The following is a 23,222-nucleotide window of genomic DNA, read 5'->3' as shown; positions in this document are numbered from 1 at the left end:
AATTATTTTACTTTTGGCTACGCTGGGTCTTCATCGCTGCTCGAAAGTTCTCTCTGGCTGTGGCGTGTGGGCCTCTCATCGCAGCGGCTCCTTCTGCGGCACAGCACCGGCTCGAGGGCCCTCGGGCCTCAGCAGCTGTGGCTCGCGGGCTCAGCCGCCCTGCGGCTTGTGGGATCTTCCCAGACCAAGGATCAAACCCCTGTCCCTGGCATTGGCAGGTGGGGTCTTCACCACTGGACCGCCGGGGAAGTCCTGGACTCCTGCTTCTGAGAGGGGGCATCACACTGCCAGCTCTGGCCCAGCAAGCCCCCAGCCCTGCCCACAAGCAGCTCACCTGCTGGACGGGGACTGAGACGATGGCGGGGGAGGGCGGGGGCCGAGCACCCAGGAGCGCTGGTCGCGCGGTGAGGGCTGGCGTGTTATCCAAACATGTCCGTTTCCAGTGACAAATGGAACCTCTGGGGGGTGACAGCCTCCTCCAAGGCAAGCATGACATGCGGTGACTGGGGGCTGGACGCAGCGTGTTAAAGCCGTGGCCATAAATCGGACGACGTTCAAATGTGCCATCTTCGGGTCAGGTCAGCCTCCAAATCTGTCAAACCACTTACTCTTGGCCCCGGGTCAGCCTTTTTGGAAAGAATTGTTTTCCTGAGCCAAGCTCATTCTTCCTCTCTTTACTGTCTGTGATCCCTTGGGTCTGGATGAGTCTAGATGGTTTTTTAAAGGTTTTTTTCTTTCGATTACAAAAGTGGTAAGGGAACACTGGAAAAAAACAAACCATAAAATATACACACGAGAAAAATTGTGTTCCATTTTTAAGACAAAGATTTCCGTGTTGTGTCATTTCTTTGCATTTTTTTTTTTAAACAACTGGGAGATTTTTCTATACGTACTCTTTTGGGGGAAATAATTCTCGACTCCCAGGACACTGCACAGAGCACAGAGAGGCCCTGATTCCTTTCACCCAGCTTCCTGCTGCGGCCGCGGCTCGTGTGACCGTAATACGACGCCTGTGCACACTGCTGTGTAACTTTTTAAGAAAATTCATGCTCTGGTGTGAACACCCTTCTGCGTGTTAACCTCCATTCTTCCAGGTGCCATGCTTGCGCCCCGCGGTCTCGTTTTCACTCTGCAGCCAGAGGGATTCCGTTAACGTCTGAGGAGGATGGCAGCCCTCCTTTGTGTCCGGGGGGCTCAGTGGTAAAGAATCCGCCTGCCATGCAGGGGCCGCGGGTTCCATCCCTGGGTCTGGACAATCCCCTGGAGGAGGGCATGACAGCCCACTCCAGTATCCTTGCCTGGGAAATCCCATGAACAGAGGAGCCTGGCGGGCTACAGTCCATGGGGTCTCAAAAGTGTCCGAAAGAACTTAGTAACTAAACAATAAAAAAGCCCTCCTTTACTAAAACCCCCACCGGGCTCACCTCGCTCAGGGTTTCTGCCGTGCGCTGGGAGGCCCGAGGACGGCGCCAGTCCCCAGCCCGCCCCCTGAACGTCTGGTCCCTCCAGCGCTCTCCCCGTGGCTCACTCCAGTGGCCGTGCTGGCCTCTCGCTTTGCCTAGCGCGTCACCTGTGTTCCTGCCCCAGGGCCTTTGCCCTGACTCTTCCCTCTGCTTCTACGCTTTTCCTAGGCATGTAATTGGCTGTTATACCTTTATTCATTGTCTGAAACCTGCCCCCCATTTAGGATGTAAGTGTCATAAGGAGGTACCCCAAGCCCCTAGAACACACCTAGAACATAGTAAGAGTTAAATGAAACATGCACTGATGCACAAATCAATAGTGATAACAACGTTAGAGGGACTTTCCCTGGTGGTCCAGTGGTTAAGACGTCACGCTTCCAGTGCAGAGGGTGAGGGTTCGATCCCTGCAGATTGAACCAAGACACAGCACCTACTATGTGCCACTTCTGCTCCACTAATTCGCAATTTACTAATGTGTCAGCCTGTATTAGGGAAAGTATATTTTTCACTCACTTAAATATCTTTATTCAACAGCGATTGCTTGAGGGCCATTTGTTCAGCCTACGAGATATAACACACTGCTGATAGAAAAACAATCAGAAGGAACTGTTATCCAACAAGAAATAGCCTGGTTGGGGAGAACAGTTAGATCTCACATGCCTCGGGGCACAACCAAGGGGGGAAAAAAAGCTAAAGTACAGTTTGGACTCTGTGTTTGAATCCCAGCTCTGCCATTTAGCTGTATGATCTGGAGCAAGTTACTCTCCTGGGCCACAGTTTCCTCATTTGTAAGATAGGGGGATAGTATTTATCTATCTCACAGGAATTAGTTACCTTAAAGTTTACCTTAGTTAATATAGGTAAAGAGCTGGGAGAGTGTCTGGCATAAAGTAAATGGCATAAACCAGTATTGTTTAATAGCATTTCTGTTAATTATGTACCATGACTGATTTTAACAATAGCTAGATATTTAGTTGCTTTCCACTTTTCATAGGCTTACAGAAAAGATACAGTGAGATTCCTTACAGCTAGAACTCTGCTGCTGCTGCTGCTGCTAAGTCGCTTCAGTCGTGTCCGACTCTGTGCGACCCCATAGACAGCAGCCCACCAGGCTCCTCCGCCCCTGGGATTCTCCAGGCAAGAATACTGGAGTGGGTTGCCATTTCTTTCTCCAATGCATGAAAGTGAAAAGTGAAAGGGAAGTCGCTCAGTCGTGTCTGACTCTTAGCAACCCCATGGACTGCAGCCCACCAGGCTCCTCCGCCCATGGGATTTTCCAGGCAAGAGGACTGGAGTGGGCTGCCATAGAACTTTGCACAAGCCCTTAATTATCTCTTTAAGAAAAAATGTTCATGGTGGCTTTTTTTTAACTTTATAAACATAACTGTTCTCCTCAACTAGGCTATTTCTAATTGGATAACAATTCCTTCTGATTGTTTTTGGATCAGCATTGTGTTATACCTCGTCGGCTGAACAAATAGCCTTCAAGCAATTGTTGTTGAATAAAAATATATAAGTGAATAAAAAATATACTTTTCCTAAAACAAGCTGACACATTAGTGTTGCAGCGGTGGCTTGTGGTTAGTACTGTATCTTCAAGTATCCATTCTCCTTCTATAAAAGCAGAAACCATGGCTGATGGCAGAACACACTGGTATTCAGAATAAAGACTACATTTCCCAGTCTCCCTTCCAGGTAGAGGTGGTCATGTGACTATACTCAGGCCAATAAGCTATGAGAAAGTATCCCAAGGAGCGTCTCAGTAATGGCTTTAGGGAAGGAAGGTGGTCTTTGCCCTTCCTCTTTGCCGGTATGCTAAGTCACTTCAGTTGTGTCCAAGTCTTTGCAACCCTGTGGACTGTAGCCCGCCAGGCTCCTCCGTCCATGGGATTCTCCAGGCAAGAATACTGGAGTGGGGTGCCATTTCCTTCTCCAGGGGATCTTCCTGAACCAGGGATCGAAGCCGCATCTCTTCCGCCTCCTGCACTGGCAGGTGGGTTCTTTACCACTAGCACCGTGTGGGAAGCCCGACATGGTCCCTGGAGCTCACGCTTCCTTATTGGACAATGACGATCACAATTTGAGAAGAATAGGATGGCTAGATGGAATGAGCTGCAGTGCCCGGCAGTTGTGAAATTGACACACTAGGCCCTCTTCTGCCTGTGTGAGCTTGAGAGAAGTAAACTCTGTTTAAACTACTGTTACTTCAGGTTTTCTATTCTGCACAGCCAGACCCAATCCTATCTAATTCAGGGCTCAATAAATACTTCTTTACTAAATAAATTGAAATTTTGTACCTACATTCCTAGGTTTGCATTTGGCAAAGCATTTTCTCAAGCTTTGTTTAATTTGGCAAAAGTCCTAAATTGAGTTTCCAACCTTGTCCCTTCCAAAATCTACTGATAGTCTCTGTATTATGTAGGAGTTGGTGACGGACAGGGAGGCCTGGCGTTCTGCGATTCACGGGGTCGCAAAGAGTCGGACACGACTGAGCGACTGAACTGAACTGACTGACTGACATAATACATGTATTATGTAGTCTACATGTATTATGTAGTCTACATGTATTATGCAGAATGCATCTGTATACAAGGGTCACTCAGGGTGGTTTAGACAAAGATTTAATTATCTCCAGAAACAAGTCCTGCTCTCAGTTTGGCGGGGATCCAGTCACGTCCTGCAGGACATGCCCAGTTTCCCCTTTTTTGGCGTTTTACTAGGTTCTTGCCTCATGGTTGCAGGATGGCTGCCAGCACAACCAGTTTCATCTTCTCACACGGGAAAAGGAAGTGGGGCGGGGGGCAGCAGTGCCTTCTTCTCCCGTGGCTTGCTCTTTTTGTCAGGGAGGGAAATCTTTTCCAGAGGCTCCCCAACTCGTGTCCATCTCTTTGGCCAGACTGGTCACATGATCTCCTCCCCAGCAATCCATGTGGAAAGGCAACAGAATTGCTCTGATTGATACAGCCCAGCAGGTCCTCAGAGTACAGTCCACAAGTCCTGTGGTCTCTGAGACCCTCTGAGTGGGAGGGGCCATGAAGGCGAAACAGTTTTCATAATAATACTAAAAAGTTATTTTCTGGTTTTCACTGTGTGGACATTTGCACAAATGGTGCAAAAGCCAATCTGAGAATCCCACTGTCTTCTATTAAAGCCAGACTTGAGAAGATTTGCATAAAGTGTAAAAGAATAAATACCACTCTTCTCGATAATTTTTTTTTTTTTGGAAAAATATTCCTATTTCATAAAATGTTTATTTGTTATGTAACGGAATTATATGGGCTTGCTTCCCTGGTGGCTCAGATGGTAAAGAATCTGCCTACAGTGCGGGAAACCCAGGTTCGATCCCTGGGTCAGAAAGATCCCCTGGAGAAGGGAATGGCTACCCACTCCAGTATTCTTGCCTGGAGAATTCTATGGACAGAGGAGCCTGATGGGCTGCAGTCCAGGGGGTCGCAAAGAGTCAGACACAACTGAGCAACTAACACTTTCACTTTCAATTGGATTATTGTTATTTTAAATGATTTATAGTGGCTGCTCAGTATCCTTCAGGACCCCTGCAAACACCAAAACCTATGGGTGCTCAAGTCCCTTACATAAAATGGGATGATTATCTGTCAGTGTCTGAAGACACAGGACTTACCCATACTGGCTATAATAAATAAACATTTTAAATTTTCACAGTTTTCATTTCTCAGTTGGTATCTTCAAATCAAAGCAGTTGAGAACTACTTATTTAGATGAATCCAAGGGATAGGCCTCATTTGGTCTGCACAAAGTCAAGGTCTCATTCTAAGGAATGAGAAGAAATGGTTGTCCAGCGGGCAAGCAAGAATGTCTGGACACTTTCCAAGAACTCAGATTATACATACGGCCTGTGTAGCGCTGAGTATTTGCATCTCTTTGTCGTTTGAGTATAGTTTGTCATTTGAAACCCAGCATCTGGGTCTTTATCAGTGAGTTGGCCATTCGTATCAGGTGGCCCAAGTATTAGAGCTTTAGCATCAGTCCTTCTAATGAATATTCAGGGTTGATTTCCTTCAGGATTGACTGGCTGAATCTCCTTGCTGTCCAAGGGACTCTCAAGAGTCTTCTCCAACACCACAGTTTGAAAGCATCAGTTCTTTGGTGCTCAGCCTTTTTTTTATGATCTAGCTCTCACATCCACACATGACTACTGGAAAAACCATGGCTTTGCTTAGATGGACCTTTTAGTATATGCTATGCTGTGCTAGTAGCTCAGTCATGTCTGACTCTTTGCAACCCCATGGACTGTAGCCCGCCAGGCTCCTCTGTCCATGGAATTCTCCAGGCAAGAACACTGGAGTGGGTTGCCATTTCCTCCTCCAAGGGATCTTCCCAACCCAGGGATTGAACCCAGGTCTCCCACATTGCAGGTGGATTCTTTTATCATCTGAGCCACCTGGGAAGCCCAAGAATACTGGAGTGGGTAACCTATCCCTACTTCAGGGGAATTTCCCGACCCAGGAATTGAACCGGGGTCTCCTGCATTGCAGGTGGATTCCAGTCTAGGATTTTAGTATATCAGATCAGATCAGATCAGTCTCTCAGTCGTGTCCAACTCTTTGCAACCCCATAAATCGCAGCACGCCAGGCCTCCCTGTCCATCACCAACTCCCGGAGTTCACTGAGACTCATGTCCATCGAGTCAGTGATGCCATCCAGCCATCTCATCCTCTGTCGTCTCCTTCTCCTCCTGCCCCCAATCCCTCCCAGCATCAGAGTCTTTTCCAATGAGTCAACTCTTCGCATGAGGTGGCCAAGGTACTGGAGTTTCAGCTTTAGCATCATTCCTTCCAAAGAAATCCCAGGGCTGATCTCCTTCAGGATGGACTGGTTGGATCTCCTTGCAGTCCAAGGGAGCCTCAAGAGTCTTCTCCAACACCACAGTTCAAAGGCATCAATTCTTCGGCGCTCAGCCTTCTTCATAGTCCAACTCTCAAATCCATACATGACCACAGGAAAAACCATAGCCTTGACTAGACGAACCTTTGTTGGCAAAGTAATGTCTCTGCTTTTGAATATGCTATCTAGGTTGGTCATAACTTTCCTTCCAAGGAGTAAGCGTCTTTTAATCTCATGGCTGCAGTCACCATCTGCAGTGATTTTGGAGCCCAGAAAAATAAAGTCTGACACTGTTTCCCCATCTATTTCCCATGAAGTGGTGGGACCAGATGCCATGATCTTCGTTTTCTGAATGTTGAGCTTTAAGCCAACTTTTTCACTCTCCACTTTCACTTTCATCAAGAGGCTTTTGAGTTCCTCTTCACTTTCTGCCATAAGGGTGGTGTCATCTGTATATCTGAGGTTGTTGATATTTCTCCCCGAAATCTTGATTCCAGCTTGTGTTTCTTCAAGTCCAGCGTTTCTCATGATGTACTCTGCATAGAAGTTAAATAAACAGGGTGATAATATACAGCCTTGATGAACTCCTTTTCCTATTTGGAACCAGTCTGTTGTTCCATGTCCAGTTCTAACTGTTGCTTCCCGACCTGCATACAAATTTCTCAAGAGGCAGATCAGGTGGTCTGGTATTCCCATATCTTTCAGAATTTTCCACAGTTTATTGTGATCCACACAGCAAAGGCTTTGGCATAGTCAATAAAGCAGAAATAGATGTTTTTCTGGAACTCTCTTGCTTTTTCCATGATCCAGCGGATGTTGGCAATTTTAGTATATGGTTTACACTCAATTTACACTTTGAGGCACTGAGTTTCGTACGTAAGAGTTTAGACCCAGTGGTTCCAGCAATAATCAGTCGTATAACCTTGAACCGCGCCTTACCTTCTAGGAGCCTCTGTATCCTAATCTGTAACCTAGAGTGAAGGCCACTCTTGTCATTTCTGCAAATGCAGGCTTCTGGAGGCTTAAAGAGGCAAAGCACCTGAGCACCCAGTACTGTTCCTCACACGTAGTTAGCACTGCCATTAATTCTCTCTCTCTCTTTGCTTTTTGATTCATGCTCTAAGTCACAAGCATTCTCATAAACTTTTGGTACCCTGAGAAACTGAGGCCTACCAAAGTGATGTTTTGTTTTAACTTATTTCTTTGGCTGTGTCGGGGTCTTGCGTGTGGCGCTCAGAGTCTCCGTGGCATCAGGTAGGGTCTCTCGCTCTGCTGCATGGCCTCTGCCTTGGCGCTCAGGTTTAGTCTCTCCATGGCACGTGGGCTCTCAGTTCCCCAGCCAGAGCTCAGACCTCTGTCCCCTGCATCACAAGCTGCCGGACCACCAGAAAGTCCCTCAAGGTGATGTTTTAACGTGACCTGTGGTGAAACAGCCTGAATGACACGTGCAGCCCTCAGTGTCTGCGGAACATAAAATTGCAGCTGACCAGCCAGTGGTGAGGGCTTCCCGGATAGCTCCGCTGATAATCTGCCCACAACGCAGGAGACCCCAGTTTGACTCCTGGGTTGGGAAGAGCCCCTGGAGAAGGGATAAGCTACCCACTCCAGTATTCTTGGGCTTCCTGGCAGCTCAGACAGTAAAGAATCTGCCTGCAATGTGGGAGACCTGGGTTTGATCCCTGGGTTGGGAAGATTCCGTGGAGGAGGGCATGGCAACCCACTCCAGTGTTCTTGCCTGGAGAATCCCTATGGAAAGAGGAGTTGGCGGGCTACAGTCCATGGGGTCGCAGAGAGTCGAACGCGACTGAGCACGCACAGCGCAGGCAGTGGAGAAATGGCCCTGCCCTTCTCCAGCTCCTGATCTATTCTTTCTGTCTCTCACTCACGTGCACACATGCAGATACCTAAATGTATATATGTATGCATATGTATTTGCTTATCTCATGCCTGACTTTGCAGCCTATCATGAGGAACAGAACCATAAATAAACAGATCCAATAAGCAATTTCCCACCATCTTTGATGTGTGTATTGCATTGTACCCACCAGGAGTAAAATTGCTATTTTAAAAAAAGGCCTGAATGGCTGCTTAATGGGCGTGGGAGTCTCCTTTTCAGTTAATGAAAATGTTCGGCGACTAAATCATGTTTCTAGGTGCACAACGTCGTGAATGGATTAAATGCCACCGAATCTTACACGTTGAAAAGTTACAGTGGTAAATTTTACGTTATCTGTATTATTTGTTGTTGGTCAGTCACTAAGTCACGTCTGACTCTTTGCCACCCCGTGGACTGCAGCACCACACCAGGCTTCCCTGTCCTTCACCATCTCCTGGAGCTTGCTCAAACTCATGTCCATTGAGTCGATGATGCCATCCAACCATCTCATCCTGTATCGCCCCCTTCTCCTCCTGCCTTCAGTCTTTCCCAGCATCGGGGTCTTTTCCAGTGAGTCAGCTCTTCGCATCAGGTGGCCAAAGTATTGGAGCTTCAGCTTTAGCATCAGTCCTACTGATGAATATTTAGGATTGATACATAAAGCGGTCCAGGGGGCTTTCTGGTCCTTTTTAGGGAGACTTGGAGAGGGGATAGGGCTCCCTAAGCTCTGACCTTCCTCCACAGTGAATCTTCCTGCTGACTCCCCCTGACCGAGACTCACAGACTCACCTCCCCTTGGACGATCAGTCCTTCTGCCTGTCCCACCTCTTCATTTCCTCCTGGCCTTAATGTCTGGCTGGAAAATGTCTTATGCAGAAAGATCCTCCAAGCTGTGTCTCTCACTAGGACGGATCTGTTGCTGTTGCTAACACCTAACCATCACCTTCCGAAGCTGTACCAAGACATGTGTTCACAGACATCTTCATTCTTCTCATTTCAAGGGATGGGGGTGCCTTCTTGGCACTTTTTAGAAATCCACGATGTGCACTCCTCGTGTTCAAAGCCCCGCTATTTCCTTACTGTACTTGTGTTATCAAAGACCCCATAAAGTCAAGTGATTTCCTCCGCTTTTGTCCCGGGCTCTGGAGAAAATGACACTTAATCGCCTCAAATTCCCTTCTGTCTGTGATCCCCTCTGAGAAATAAAGCCATAAATATGTTTACGCCTGTTGACATTCACACCGGAAAGAGCGCAGAGTTCCAAGTATTGCGGTTCCTTGCCTGTTTTATTACCAAACAGCCCCCCCACCCAAAATAGCAGAGGGGCTTTCCTGGCAATTCAGGGTAAGGCAGTGTGTTTCCTTTGAGAGGGAGGGACATAGCTCCTCACACCGCTGCCAAAGCCAGAAGGCTTCTGAATGCACCGACGCGGCCGCAAAGAACCATTGAATAAAACGCTTAGAGCTCGTCTACGGGGAGCAGGCAGTGGAGGGGTGGGAGGTGTGGTCCAAAAAGGCTTCCTGAGCAGAGCTGCGTCTCCCCTTCGCCCAGCCTCGAGTTTGAAAATATCAACAACATTCCTGTCCACTGTAATGAAATACTCACGCAAAAAGCTATGGAATGCGCAATAATTTGTCAGGCGTCCTTTTAGTGGCGTCCGCTAGCGCAAACTCTGGTGGGGCCCCTTGACCCCAAGAGAGTGTGCCCTTTAACCTTATTCGGGCCTCCTTTATGCGGGGCTGCACTCTGACCAGATGGCTAAACTATCAAAGGATTTTATGAGTGAAAACTGCTTTCCCGACCCACAAGTTGTATATTTCTTTCCATGTTAATGTGAACTATCAACCCAGAAGCTTTAAATTGGAAACACAAAAGGTGTCCTGCAGCTGGGCCTCCAGCCCCCCTGCGTTGTGTGTGAGCACAAGGGCTGCGGGTGTTTGCAGAGAAAACAGCTGACACCCAGATGAGGACAATTTCAGCTAAATATTTAAAATAGCCATCAAGAAAGGAATGATTGATTGATTTTTTTTTTTTTGCTTCCAGCCATGATCTTTTATCAAGCTGCAGGCAAGCATGCTTCCTACATAAATCCAAACTGCTCGCTTTCTCTCTCTCCCCATCCCGTGGTTCCACCTTTCAGGAAGACTAGGTGACGAAAAGTCATTAGATCCGATGGCACCTGGGGTCCAGAATGGAAAATGTCTCCTCCAGGCGTTAGATTTCAGTTACCTCGTCCTGAGACCTTGGGTGGGTGGTGTGTGTACACGGATAGTTTGTTTTGCAAATTCTTGGAAATGTTCCTCGGAAATGATGGAGGTGAGTTGACTCAACAAATATTTATGCACATAATCCACGAGGCAGACACAATTCTAGCGCCCAGCAGATTGCTTGAGCCAGAGTCGGAGGACTCCTATCGAGATGTTCATTTATGTCCCATGCTGAGAAAAGCACCACAGAAACACCTCAGAAGGGCAGGTGGCGATAAGTGCTGTGATGAGAATGGACAAGGCCGTGGGCTGGGGCCTCAAGTTTGCACGGTTAGGAGAAACGTCGTTGAGGAGTTGATGGTACAGTAAAGATCTGAGTGAGGAGCCAGCCTCAGGAAGATATTCTCCAGAGCTCTGCCTTCTAAATATACTGCAAGCCATATAAGCAGTGCCTAACTTTCTAGTGGCCAGCTTTAAAGAGGGAAAAAGAAATGGGTGGAAATAACTGAAAGTTATTTTTATTTGAATAAATATTCTAAAATATTAATTATACTCATTAATGCTTAAATATTTTAAAAGTTATATTTTATTTTAATTATATCTTTGATTTCACTTGTATTATCATTTTTATTTTCTTTGAGTTTTCAAAGCTCTGTTTTTAAATTTCTTTTCATTTTACTTGTTTTTACACGTGTTGAATAATACCTTTTGTTATAAACAACTTCATGCTGGTGCTGCTGCTAAGTCGCTTCAGTCGTGTCCGACTCTGTGCGACCCCGTAGACGGCAGCCCACTAGGCTCCCCCTGTCCCTGGGATTCTCCAGGCAAGAACACTGGAGTGGGTTGCCATTGCCTTCTCCAACGCATGAAAGTGAAAAGTGAAAGTGAAGCCGCTCAGCCGTGTCTGACTCCTATCAACCCCATGGACTGCAGCCTACCAGGCTCCTCCGTCCATGCATGGGATTTTCCAGGCAAGAGTACTGGAGTGGGGTGCCATTGCCTTCTCCAAAACAACTTCATATGTAGGGTTAAATTTTCTAGTAGCCAAGCTAAAAAGGGTGACACAGAAACAACTGAGACTCGTTTTAATAACATACTTTATTTTTACTAAACTCAGTGTCTCCGAAACATGATCCTTTCAAAAATGTTTTGGAAAAACTAACAAATGAGATTTTTTACATTTTTTTTTTCTTTTTTCACACTAAGTCTTTGCAGTCTGGTACAGATTTTGTAGCAGCAGCATATCTATTTGGACACTAAATTTCCATGGGAAAGATTTGATCTGAATTTCGATTTCATCAAGTTTACGATTGAAAAGGTAGATTCACATACCCAAATTGTCCTAAAGATACTTGCGAGTGATCTAATAGCTGAGTGAAGTACCGGTTCTGAAGTTTTAATTTAAAAGGAAGGGAAGCTAGAAGTCCAGTTTCCGGTGGATGCAGCAGCCACATTGCATGAGTGTCCCCGAGACCCATGGTGATGATGGGCCAGCTCAGCTCTGGGGGGAGGCCCGGAGCCCCTGGAGGGCGGCTCAGAGGGGCCAGGTAGTGGGGGTCCGGGGCTGGAGGCCTGCGGCTTCCAGGAGCGGGGACGGTGACCGCAGCGGGGAGCGGAGGCAAGGGTGGGCTCCAGCCGGTCTGCCGGGTCTCAGGCTGGGCAGAGCGCTGGGCTCTGTGAGTACTGTAAGCTGACTTGTCTGCGCATCGAAGGCAGGGACTCAGAGTAGGACTAAGTTTCACTGTGACACTTTGGAGAGGAGGGAACACTGCATATGTTCACCCGAGACAAGCTAGGAACACACACCAACAAATGTCACAAGGTCATCGCAAGGCTCATAGCACTGCTGGAAAAGCAAAATATCGCAAACAGCCTGAATATCCAACAGTCTGAGAAAGGATAAATAGAACGTGATATGTTTCTGAGAGGAAATATGATCCCGCGGTTGAAAAGAATCATATGTATCAACATGACTCATCTCAAGAACAAGAAACTCTTTCTATAAATTCACTTATTTAAATATACAGATATATAGATAGAGGTATACATGTAGAATATTAAAATTATTGTAACATAGCATAGGTCAAAAGGAAACATAAATTTCATGATCGCAATCGCTTCTGGGGGAGGCCTTGAGAAAAAGTTCAGTGGGCTTGGCTTAATCAGTAATGTTTTATTTTTTGTTTTAAAAATAGCCAAGATTACAACAGAATGATCGTATTTGCTGATTGGGGGCAGTGGGACTGTAAGTGTTTGTTACACTGTGTTCTGTACTTTTCAGCTGATTTGAATAGTCTCCAAACTAAAAAGAAAAATCCATCATAAGAAAAGAAAAAGAAAGCCTTTGTCACCCTGAGTCTTCATATGCTACCTGTCTTGCATTTTCTGTTACCTTCCGACGCTGACCACGGCTTAGCATTAGACAGTACAGATCTATTACATACTGTGTTTACTTATAACGTTTTCTGGAAAAAAAAAAAAAGTTGCTGGCCTGGTTTTGCAATGTCTGAGGCTAACAATCAAGAGGATTTTTAACTCTTTCATCGCTGACATCAAGCTGCCTATTTTTGCCCCCCTGTGGCTTCAGGACTTTGAAGACTTGCGTGTCCCTGTGCCTCTCGCTGTTTGTGTCTGGAGCACTGAAGACCAAACGTGTTCCATGTTGAACAAAACAATTAAGTGGAAATTCAACAGTTGGCAGCACGATTCTCCCTTGCTGCAAAGAAAGTAAATAAATTCCTCTTTTCTGATTTCTCAAGTTATAACTTTTAAAAATTAATTTAATTTTGGTTGCCATGGGTCTTTATTCCTGCGTACGGACTTTTGCTAGTTGTCGCGAGCAGGGGCTGCTCTCTATTTGTGATGTGCGGGCTTCTCACTGCTCTGGCTTCTTGTTGCAGAGCGTGGCCTCTAGGGTGCATGATCTCAGTGGTTGTGGCTCACGGGTTTAGCACCCCTCTGCCATGTGGCATCTTCTCAGACCAGGACTCAAACCTGTGTCCCCTGCATTGGCCGGCAGATTCTTAGCCACTGGACCACCAGGGAAGTCCATTAAGCTGTGACTTCTGTTATGGACTGATGCCTGCGCCCTTCCCAACGTGATATGCGGGAACCCTAATCCCCAGTATGATGGCATTTGGTCGTAGGGCCTTTGGGAACTGATTAAGTCATGAGGGTGAAGCCCCCATGACAGAATTCATGCCCTAACAAGAAGAAAAACTAGGAAGATTGCCTCCTCTCTCTCTCTCCTCTCTGCCATCTGCAAACCAGGAAAGATCTGCTGGCACCTTGATTTTGGACACCGCAGCCTCCAGAACTGTGAGAAGTCAAAGTCGGTCAAAGATCTGCTGGCACCTTGATTTTAGACACCGCAGCCTCCAGAACTGTGAGAAGTCAAAGTCGGTCAAAGATCTGCTGGCACCTTGATTTTGGACACCGCAGCCTCCAGAACTGTGAGAAGTCAAAGTCGGTCAAAGATCTGCTGGCACCTTGATTTTGGACACCGCAGCCTCCAGAACTGTGAGAACTCAAAGTCGGTCAAAGATCTGCTGGCACCTTGATTTTGGACACCACAGCCTCCAGAACTGTGAGAAGTCAAAGTCGGTCACTATGCCACCCCGCCTGTAGTAGCTCATGACAGCAGCTCGAGCTAAGATAACTGCTGATCCACAAAGCTGTGTGGCCCTTAGCACTCACTTTCCCCAAGCCTTGGTTTCCTCACCTGTCTCGTGGGGATAATAATAATCATTATCTCCCTCACAAAACCTGTGAGGTACAAACGCAATATGCACAAAGCCTTGGCACAATTTGCATATTTATGTTGGTTATTCTTGTATCTTTTTTTTTTTTTGTCACTCACATTTATATGACCAGATGACTCTATTGGATGGTGGCTAAGAACACAGGTTTGGTATACATTACCATATGTTAAATTAAGATAGCCAGTGGAAATTTGCTGTCTGGCGCAGGGAACTCAAATCTTGTGCTCTGTAACAACCTAGAGAGGTGGGATGGAGGAGGAGGTGGGAGGGAGGTTCAGGAGGGCAGGGACATATGTATACCTGTGGCTGATTCATGGTGATGTATGGCAGAAAGCGACACAATATTGTAAAGTAATTACTCTCCAATTAAAATAAAAAATAAATTTTTTAAAAAAAGAATACAGGTTCATCAAATAGGCAGGCTGGAAACCTACTTACCCACTTCTAGGGAACTTGGGTCACTTGGTAACCAGAGGGTACTTGAGCGAGCGGAAGGAGGTCACCCTCGTCGAGCCCCTGGCCAGGGCCCCGCCTGACGCTAGCGCTCGGGAACACAGACTGCCAGTGAAGGCCCTGGCGTGGGAGGTGCTGTGCTTCCTGTTCGTGCAGGACAGGACCGGCGTTTGCAGCAGAGAAAGAACGAGCATTTCGGAGAGGCCTGCCGGCTCACACGCAGCGCACAAGCTGGCTTCATCTTGCAAAGTCATTCAACAGTTTCTTATGGACAAATGTTCTTCCGAGCCGCGTCTCTCTGTATCACCCCACATTCCTTTAAAAAACAGATTTGCATATTTAAAAGTATGATTTGGCCTCTCTTTTGCCGCTTTTTGAAGCTGCTCTATTTGTCCTTCTTAACCCATCAGGCTTGCTCACCCAGCCAGGTTTATCAATGGCAAATGTTGCAGGCTTCACTGAGTTACGACTATAAACAGAAGGAATAGGGGAGCGAGGTGAAAGGTGGCTTCTTTATAACAGCTGTAATTTATCCAAGATTTCGTCCTGGCCTTTGATTTGGGGGCTGACTCGGGATCTAGTGTCTCCCTGATTGCATTAGGAGCAGCCTTAGGGGTCAGACGGAATTCCAAGGTCCTGGAATCAGTTAGGAGGAGGGAGCACGCGAATGCGTGAAGGGACTGACGAGGCTTTTATAACCATCCTTCTCCAAGACCGCACACCAGCTCTCTGCCCAGATGACCTTGGGAGGGGACAGGGCCAACTTCAGGGTCATCCCAGCTGCTCTCATGCTCAGAAGGGCCCCATGCTTGACTTAAGGCTCTGCTGTTACCATCTTGAAATTCTTGTTGTTCAGTCGCTAAGTCGTGTCCAATGTTTTTGTGACCCCATAGACCGTAGCCCACCAGACTCCTCTGTCCATGGGAGTTCCCAGGCAAGAACACTGGAGTGGGTTGCCATTTCCTTCTCCAGAGGATCTTCCCAACCCAAGGATTGAACCCATGTCTCTTGCATTATCAGGCCAATTCTTTACCACTAAGCCACTGGGAAGGCCTCTTTGAAATTCTTAAAAATTTTTGTTTTTGTTGTTTTTATGTATTGGCTGTGGCATGTGGGCTCCTAGTTCCCTGGCCAGGGATTGAACTCGTGCCCCCTGCATTGGAAGCCCAGAGTCTTAGCCACTGGACCACCAGAGAAATAACAAGAGGCCCCACTACTTGCATTTCACACTGGGTCCTGCCAATCCTGTAGCTGCTCCTGGGAAAGGAAGCCAGGGCTCTTGCTCACCCTGAGCACCATCAGAGCAGCTATCATTGATGACAAGTATGTTGTACACCTATGGAATAATATGGAATAATACTCATCACAAGTGACATGCATGAACCAAGGACTTACACAAAATATCTCATTTAATCCTTCCATAGACCCATTTTCGAGGCTGATAAGACTGAGGCATGAAGATAGTAATGATGGTTTACATTTATCAAGCACTAGTCATCTTGATAAGCACTCCATATGCACAACCTCATCTACTTTTTCTGTTTGTTTTTCTGGCTGCACAGAGCCGCTTGCAGGATCGCAGTTCCCACCCAGGGACTAAACCTGGGCCCCAGCAGGGAAGGCGCTGAGTCTTAACCACTGGGCTGCCGGGGTTCCCATAGAAATGCAAGTTCTTGGGCGAGTCTTAACCACTGGACTGCCGGGGTCCCATAGAAATGCAAGTTCTTGGGCCCCATCCCAAATCTACTTGGCCACAAAAGGGGCCTTTGAAACTTAAGTCTCACGTGCCTAGCACATCCGTCCGTGTAGACCTCTTTAAAATCATGCTTTCTCATTTAGTTTGGGGGATCATAACAAAATAAATTGTTGAATAGACAAAACCCCTGGCTCACTACACCTGATGACATCATGACGCTGCGGCAGCCAATGATCTGGAACGCGCTGTTTCCCAAAATCGCCACATGTTTTAAAAAGCCATTTGGGAAATTATGGCATATGCAGGTTTTGTGGCCTCGGTGTGTGAAAACCTGAGGGTGTGTTTGAGGATTTTCTTAATTTCTGTAAATATTTGGAATTGCCACTGATGAAAGGGACATGTATTGTCTATAGACAAATGTGATTTTTAAATATGCTTTTTATTGTCTCATCACTTTATTGATAGATTAACAGAAAAGTTGCAGGGACCACACAGAGGCTCCCATTTGCCCCTCGCCCTGCTCACCCTCACCAGGGATGCATTTGTCACCGGTGAGAAGCAGACAGTGAAGCATAAAATATGATATCAAAAACCGTCGTTGGTAATTTTAAGTAGAGGAGAATATAAATGCAGGGTTTGGGGTTTTTGTTTTTGTTTTTGCTTTTTTTTTTCCTGCAGCTTATAGAATCTTAGTTCCCCAACCAGGGATTGAACCCTGGACCACAGCAGTGAAAGCCCTGAGTCCTAATCATTGAACCACCAAGAAAGTGTCTAAATGCAAGATTTTAAAAATGCATTTGAAATTAAGAGATCAACTTAATTTAATCATAAAATATATCTATATATATACGCATACATATATATATATGGGCTTCCCTGGTAGCTCAGACAGTAAAGAATCTGCCTGCAATGAGGGAGACCTGGGTTCGATCCCTGGGTTGGGAAGATCCCCTGGAGGAGGGCATGGCAACCCCCTCCAGTATTCTTGCCTGGAGAATCCCCGTGGACGGTGGAGCCTGGAGGGCTACAGTCCATGGAGTCACAAACAGTTGGACACAGCTGAGCGACTAAGCCCAGCACAGCATATATATATATATATAAGCTACTATACAGAAACCTCACGGTAACCGTTAAGGAACCTACGTTGGTACATGAGTATTAACTAAACTCCAGACTATTATTTAAACTTCATCAAAAGAGCGTTTTAAAAGGGATCTTCGTAGCTAGCATTCTGAGCACCTGCTGTGTGCGGGTCCTTTACCTCTTGTTCATCTGTGGAGCTCCCTGGTGGGCCAGCCGGTTCGCTTAGCCCTATTGTGCAGATGGTGACACTGACGCGCAGAGACCACAAGCTTATTCAGATGGAGCTTAGACCCAGGCAACCAGACTCCAGAGCCCTCCCCTCAGACACCACATTAGGACGTTGCTCATCCCTTCTCCTGGGGAAACCGTTCTCATTCTGTCCCTCTCACCATCCGGAGAACTCCACTCAAGCCCGGAGACCCCATTCATTTGTTCACTTAATACATACTTTTTGTTCCTCCACTTCCCCAACCCCTCCCCACCACCACCATCAATGATCTGCCCCCTTCAACGAACTCAAAGAACTCTGAAACACCAGCATCGCCAATCAACGATCACAGGGCCCAGGCACAGATCCGAACTGTGGGAACTCCGATGGCCCCGAAAGCCAGCCCACATCCAGGGCGCGTCTGCGTGCGTCTCTTGGCCCGTCTGTCGGTGGCCCGTCTCACTTTCGCCAGTGCTCTCCAAGCAGAAGTGCAGGCCCCAAGTCACGAACTCTTTCCCATCTTCAAGAATAGGCAGAGGCTGAAATTTTATATGCATCTTGCCAAGCTTTCAAACTCTTTGGGAGACAAAAATCCATCTGTGGGTCAGAGGGGGCCTAGAGACCACCAGTTGGCAATTCCTTCCTCATTAGAATGTAAGAAGGGAAGTTCCCCTGGGTCGCCTCTGGCGGTCCAGTGGTTAGGAGTCAGCACTCACAGTGCGGGGAACCAGCTCCGACCCCTGATCAGGGAAGTAGTTCCCACCTGCCACAGCTAAGACCGGGGCCAACAAGTAAAAAATATTTTTTAAAAAGAAGAAAGGAAGAGTTACGATGAAAATCAAGCCTGTTCATACTTATAAAGCAATTTGGAACCCTACCGGGCACCACGCAGAAGCTGTGTGCCTTGTTGTGGATGTTCAGATGTTAATAATAAATGAACCAGCAGGAGAAACCTGTTCAAGCCGTGCCATCGATTGCACCACCTTCCCCCTGCAAACCCGTCCGTGTTGACTGAGGGAATCTTTCAACTTTCCACTATTTTTAGCCATGTTGACACAGCCTCAGGGCCTGCATCGGAGCTCAGTGGGGCCTCACCCCACAGCCATGTGGCCGGACCCATCAAAGGCGTCCATTCACATTAAAAGACGCAAAGAGGAAAAAAGCCTTCCCACCCCCAGGGACGTTCCTCAGCGGGTATGGAGGCTCATGGTGTTTCAAAAAAAATGATGAGCTCTGCCACAGAGTCCTCTCACTGATAATGCTACCTGAGGTGCCACACGGCGCGTATAAATATCTCCCTTTTCTCTTGCTACAGTCTTCCACCTAAAGAAGTAGAGCCAGAGAGCTGACCTTCTGTCAGGCCAGACGATCTGCCCACCGTTGTCTGTTTCTGAAATCAAAAGTAAAGTGCAGCTCAGAAGCCTGGAAGCCTCCTCTCTCTGAATGCTGAAAGACATGTTAGCTCACTAGAACATGAAAGAAGTTATCCCCAGATTTCGTTTTCAGTGGAGGGCAAAGAGGTACCTGTGCGCCCCACCGATTCGGCGTCTGGGGTTGGTACGTGAGGAGCAGGTCATCTGAAAACTCACAAAGGGCCGGCTGCTGCTGCTGCTGCTAAGTCGCTTCAGTCGTGTCCGACTCTGTGCGACCCCATAGACGGCAGCCCACCAGGCTCCCCCATCCCTGGGATTCTCCAGGCAAGAACACTGGAGTGGGTTGCCATTTCCTTCTCCAATGCATGAAAGTGAAAAGTGAAAGTGAAGTCGCCTAGTCATGTCTGACTCTTAGCGACCGCATGGACTGGAGCCTACCAGGCTCCTCTGTCCACGGGATTTTCCAGGCAAGAGTACTGGAATGGGGTGCCATTGCCTTCTCCGACAAGGGGCTGGGGGTACCACCAAAGCAGAAATTAACCTGAAACTGTAAAAAAAGAAAATAGGAAACTGTCAAGGGAGGCTCAGTGAGGGCTGGGTCCCCCAATCTCCAACCACAGGGGCAGGCTGAAGGGGCATTGTTCATTGGCTAAGAAACACGCCCTCCCCGCAGTGCTGGGGTTTGGGGGCTCCTAGCTCGGTTCCTGGAGTAGCATCACACTGCCATGGAATCCCGTGGGATGGTCCTAGATGAGGTGAGAAATCGAGCCGATGGCCAAGGCCATCCCCCTTCTGCTTCGTCCCTTAGAACCATGTAATGCGACATTCCCCACTTTGTATTTTCTTTAAATTTCTGAAATTAGCCACACAAGTGGTTCAGTTGTTTCACTCACCTTCTTCAGAGTCCACTTATCTAATTCAATAAGATTTGGAATTTTTAAAATATACAAATAGCAATTGTACCATTTATTCAAACCAAACGGCCAAAGCACACTGCCTTTTCTTTTCTCCCTGAGCCACTAGCCCTTCAGAAACAAATTTCCAACAGATTGTATAAGTGTGGGTGTGGGTGTGTGTAGTGTGGGCATGAGGGGTTTTTGTTTAAAAAATTTAAAGGCACAGAGGATAAGTCAGCAATCTAAATTTCAATTAACTTCTTGAACTACACATACGTCTGCTGGTGCTGCGGCTAAGTCGCTTCAGTCGTGTCCGACTCTGTGCGACCTCATAGACGGCAGCCCACCAGGCTCCCCCGTCCCTGGGATTTGGTGTGCGTTTTCAACTAACTGATAAAAAAGGATCAGTCACAGGCCTGTCAGTAGGATGGAGCAAGGTGGTACCTTAATATTTGTCATCATCGCCTAACTCACCCTGAGAAAACAAACAGCAAAGAAAGCAGCTTTTCATGCATTATCAGCCATCCCAAACATCTGGTTTCCCCCCCAAAATAAATCACTCCAAGTCAATGAAGTCTTAGTGATGATTTCATAGAATTCTCTCTAAATAACAACAGAAGCACCCATGAAGGAACCTGGTAGATGAAATGTGGCATGTAATCAACAAAGGGTTTAATTTGTGTGTTATTTGCAATTCATCCTGCTTTTGATTAAGAAAGCTTTTGCTGTACGAAAGAATGTAGCAAAGGATCTGTACTTAGTAGGCATTCAGTGGTGTTACAATCATGAAAAGCATTCTTGCAACTTAAAAAAATTAACCAGCTTGAGATCTATCAGAGACGATGTCCCAATTAGAAGTTTGGCCCTTTAACTGATAAAAATGAGTAGAAAATTTACGTATATAACTCTAGCTTTTAAAAAATATTTCTGTTTGCCCGCATCGGGTCTTAGTTTGGGCACGCGGGATCTTTTAGTGATAGCGCAAAGGCTTAGTTGCCTGCAGCAGTGGGGTCTTAGTTCCCTCACCAGGGGTCAGACCCACCAGGGATTGGGTTGATCCAATCCCTGCACTGGATTCTTATCCACCGGAACACCGGGGAAGTTCCTAAGTTGTTTTTTTTTTTTTTTTTTTATAATGGGGGTAGTATAGTCTCATTTTGGACTTTCCTGGTGGCTCAGTGGTAAAGAATCCATCTGCCAAGCAGGAGACACAGGAGACGCAGGCTCCATCTGTGGGTCGGAAGATCCCCTGGAGGAGGAAATGGCAACCCACTCCAGTATTCTTGCCGAGAAAATCCCATGGAGGGAGGAACCGGGCGGGTTACGATCCACGGGGCCTCGTGAGTTGGACCCGATTTAGGACTAAGACCACCGCATATTTCATGTTATTGGTGGGAAAGGCACAAAAGGGTCGACAGCAAGAAGTCCCCTCTCAGTCGCCAGCTTCCCAGGGTCCCTCCTCAAAAGCCACCAAATGAGCCAGTGTTCCCGGTAGACCAGGGGTTCAGGCTCCACTCTGCCAATCCCAGAGGCGTGGGTTCCATCCCTGATCAGGGAACCAAGATTCCCACATGCTGTGCTCAAGGCCAAAAGATGGGAAAAAAAAAAAAAAACAAGAAAAAAAAGGAGCCAGTCTTCAGATGAGTCCCTGTTATGTGGGGGGGTTTTATCAAAGAGCCGGCCATCCTAGGCATAATACCATGTTGACATGCTCCCTCAAAGGCTCTTATTCCTATAAGTGAGGTTTCTGTCTTCTCAATTCTGCTGTTTTGAAATGCTAATTTTATTAGGACCTATTCAACCTAAGGTAGTAAGTATCCTTTGGCCAAGAAAAGCTGAAAGCTGAATTCTAAATAAGGTAGTGAACGCATTACCAGGGCTTCGGCCCTACCTTCAGAACTTAAATTTGCGTGATGTCTTCAAACGCACCGCCCTCTGCTATGATGCGGTGTGTAGGAGACCCGCGTGGGAGCCCTGCGGAAGGGGCTTTGGAGGAGACCCTGCAAGGTGATTCTTTTCAGGACACTGGGAGTCAAACAGCTCTTGTGCCCAGCTCCTCCCTCCCGAGGTCTTTCACCAGATGCCCACACACAGCAACGAGCTGCAGTGGGATTTCTGTCCCTTGGCTTACATCCTACCCTCGGCTTCCCAAGGGCTTAGAACAAGCTCCATAGGATGCAGAGTGGCCTCCATCACGGGCTCTGCCCCCACCTCCCTCCTTTGCTACCCACGAACATGCCAAGCAGGCTCCCGGAGCAGGGGCTGTGTATATGCTCCCCCCACCTCCCCGAATGCCCTTCCCCCCACATTTACTTAATCTCATCATTCAGGTTTCAACTCAGAATTCCCATCCTTGGAGAGCCCTCCAGGGCCCCCATCCCTGAGATCCACGTTAGTCGTCGCCCCTCAATCATTTCCTACCCAAGTACCGGTTTTAGTTCAGCACGGACACTGCTGTCAGTACCATCCTGTCATCTGCTGCTTGATTGATCTGTGCTCAGCTTTGCGACCCACATTCCCACCACACCGTGAACTCTGTGTGTGTCTGTCCCACGCATGCACGGCCAGTCGCTCAGTCATGTCTGACTCCCTACGGCACTCCCTACCTGGACTACAGCCCACCAGGCTCCTCTGTCCATGGGATTTCCCGGGCAAGAATAATGGAGCAGGTTGCCATTTCCTTCTCCAAAGGGTCTCCCCTACCCAGGGATTGAACCTGAGTCCCTTACATCTGTCTCCTGCTTTGGCAAGTGTGTTCTTTACCACTAATGCCACTTGGAAAGCCCTCAGATTTTTGATGCTTTGATTTAAATTAGGAAGGGATAAAAAAATATCTGTGTTGACTGTTTTAAGTCCCTGATCCTGTTTGCATGGCCAGGACAGATGACATCAGGAGTTTAACCAGTGGTAACCATTTCTTAAAACCAGCAGAATCTCTATATAGTCAGAAAAAAAAAACTAGGGAAACCTCAAGGAATGTACCAGAAAAAAGTCATATGTTAAATGAAACAGTTTTTTATTTTCTACTAGGACAGTTCTGTTGGTTGAGAACTATCTTATTCCAATACCATCTTCTCTTCATAATGTTTACTATGAGGAGAAATGGCAGGAAAATGATACAAAATGTTATACATGAGAGAAGGGAGAAGAGGTGATGGGGAATCTCTGTTTTAGGAATTTTCATTCAACTTTTCATCCAGTAGGCACTTCTAGAAAGATTTGAGGTCAGAGGTGAGAATTATCATTTTCAACATTGTCCTACAACCCACTGCTATTCAGTATCATTTCGGCATTGTGTCTAGCAAAGGAAATAGAAGTTTCTCTACCAAGAAGATCTGTGCAG

The sequence above is a fragment of the Bos indicus genome, chromosome 13, assembly GCF_029378745.1.
Source record: "Bos indicus isolate NIAB-ARS_2022 breed Sahiwal x Tharparkar chromosome 13, NIAB-ARS_B.indTharparkar_mat_pri_1.0, whole genome shotgun sequence".
Taxonomy (NCBI): domain Eukaryota; kingdom Metazoa; phylum Chordata; class Mammalia; order Artiodactyla; family Bovidae; genus Bos; species Bos indicus.
This window is presented reverse-complemented; position numbering follows the sequence as displayed.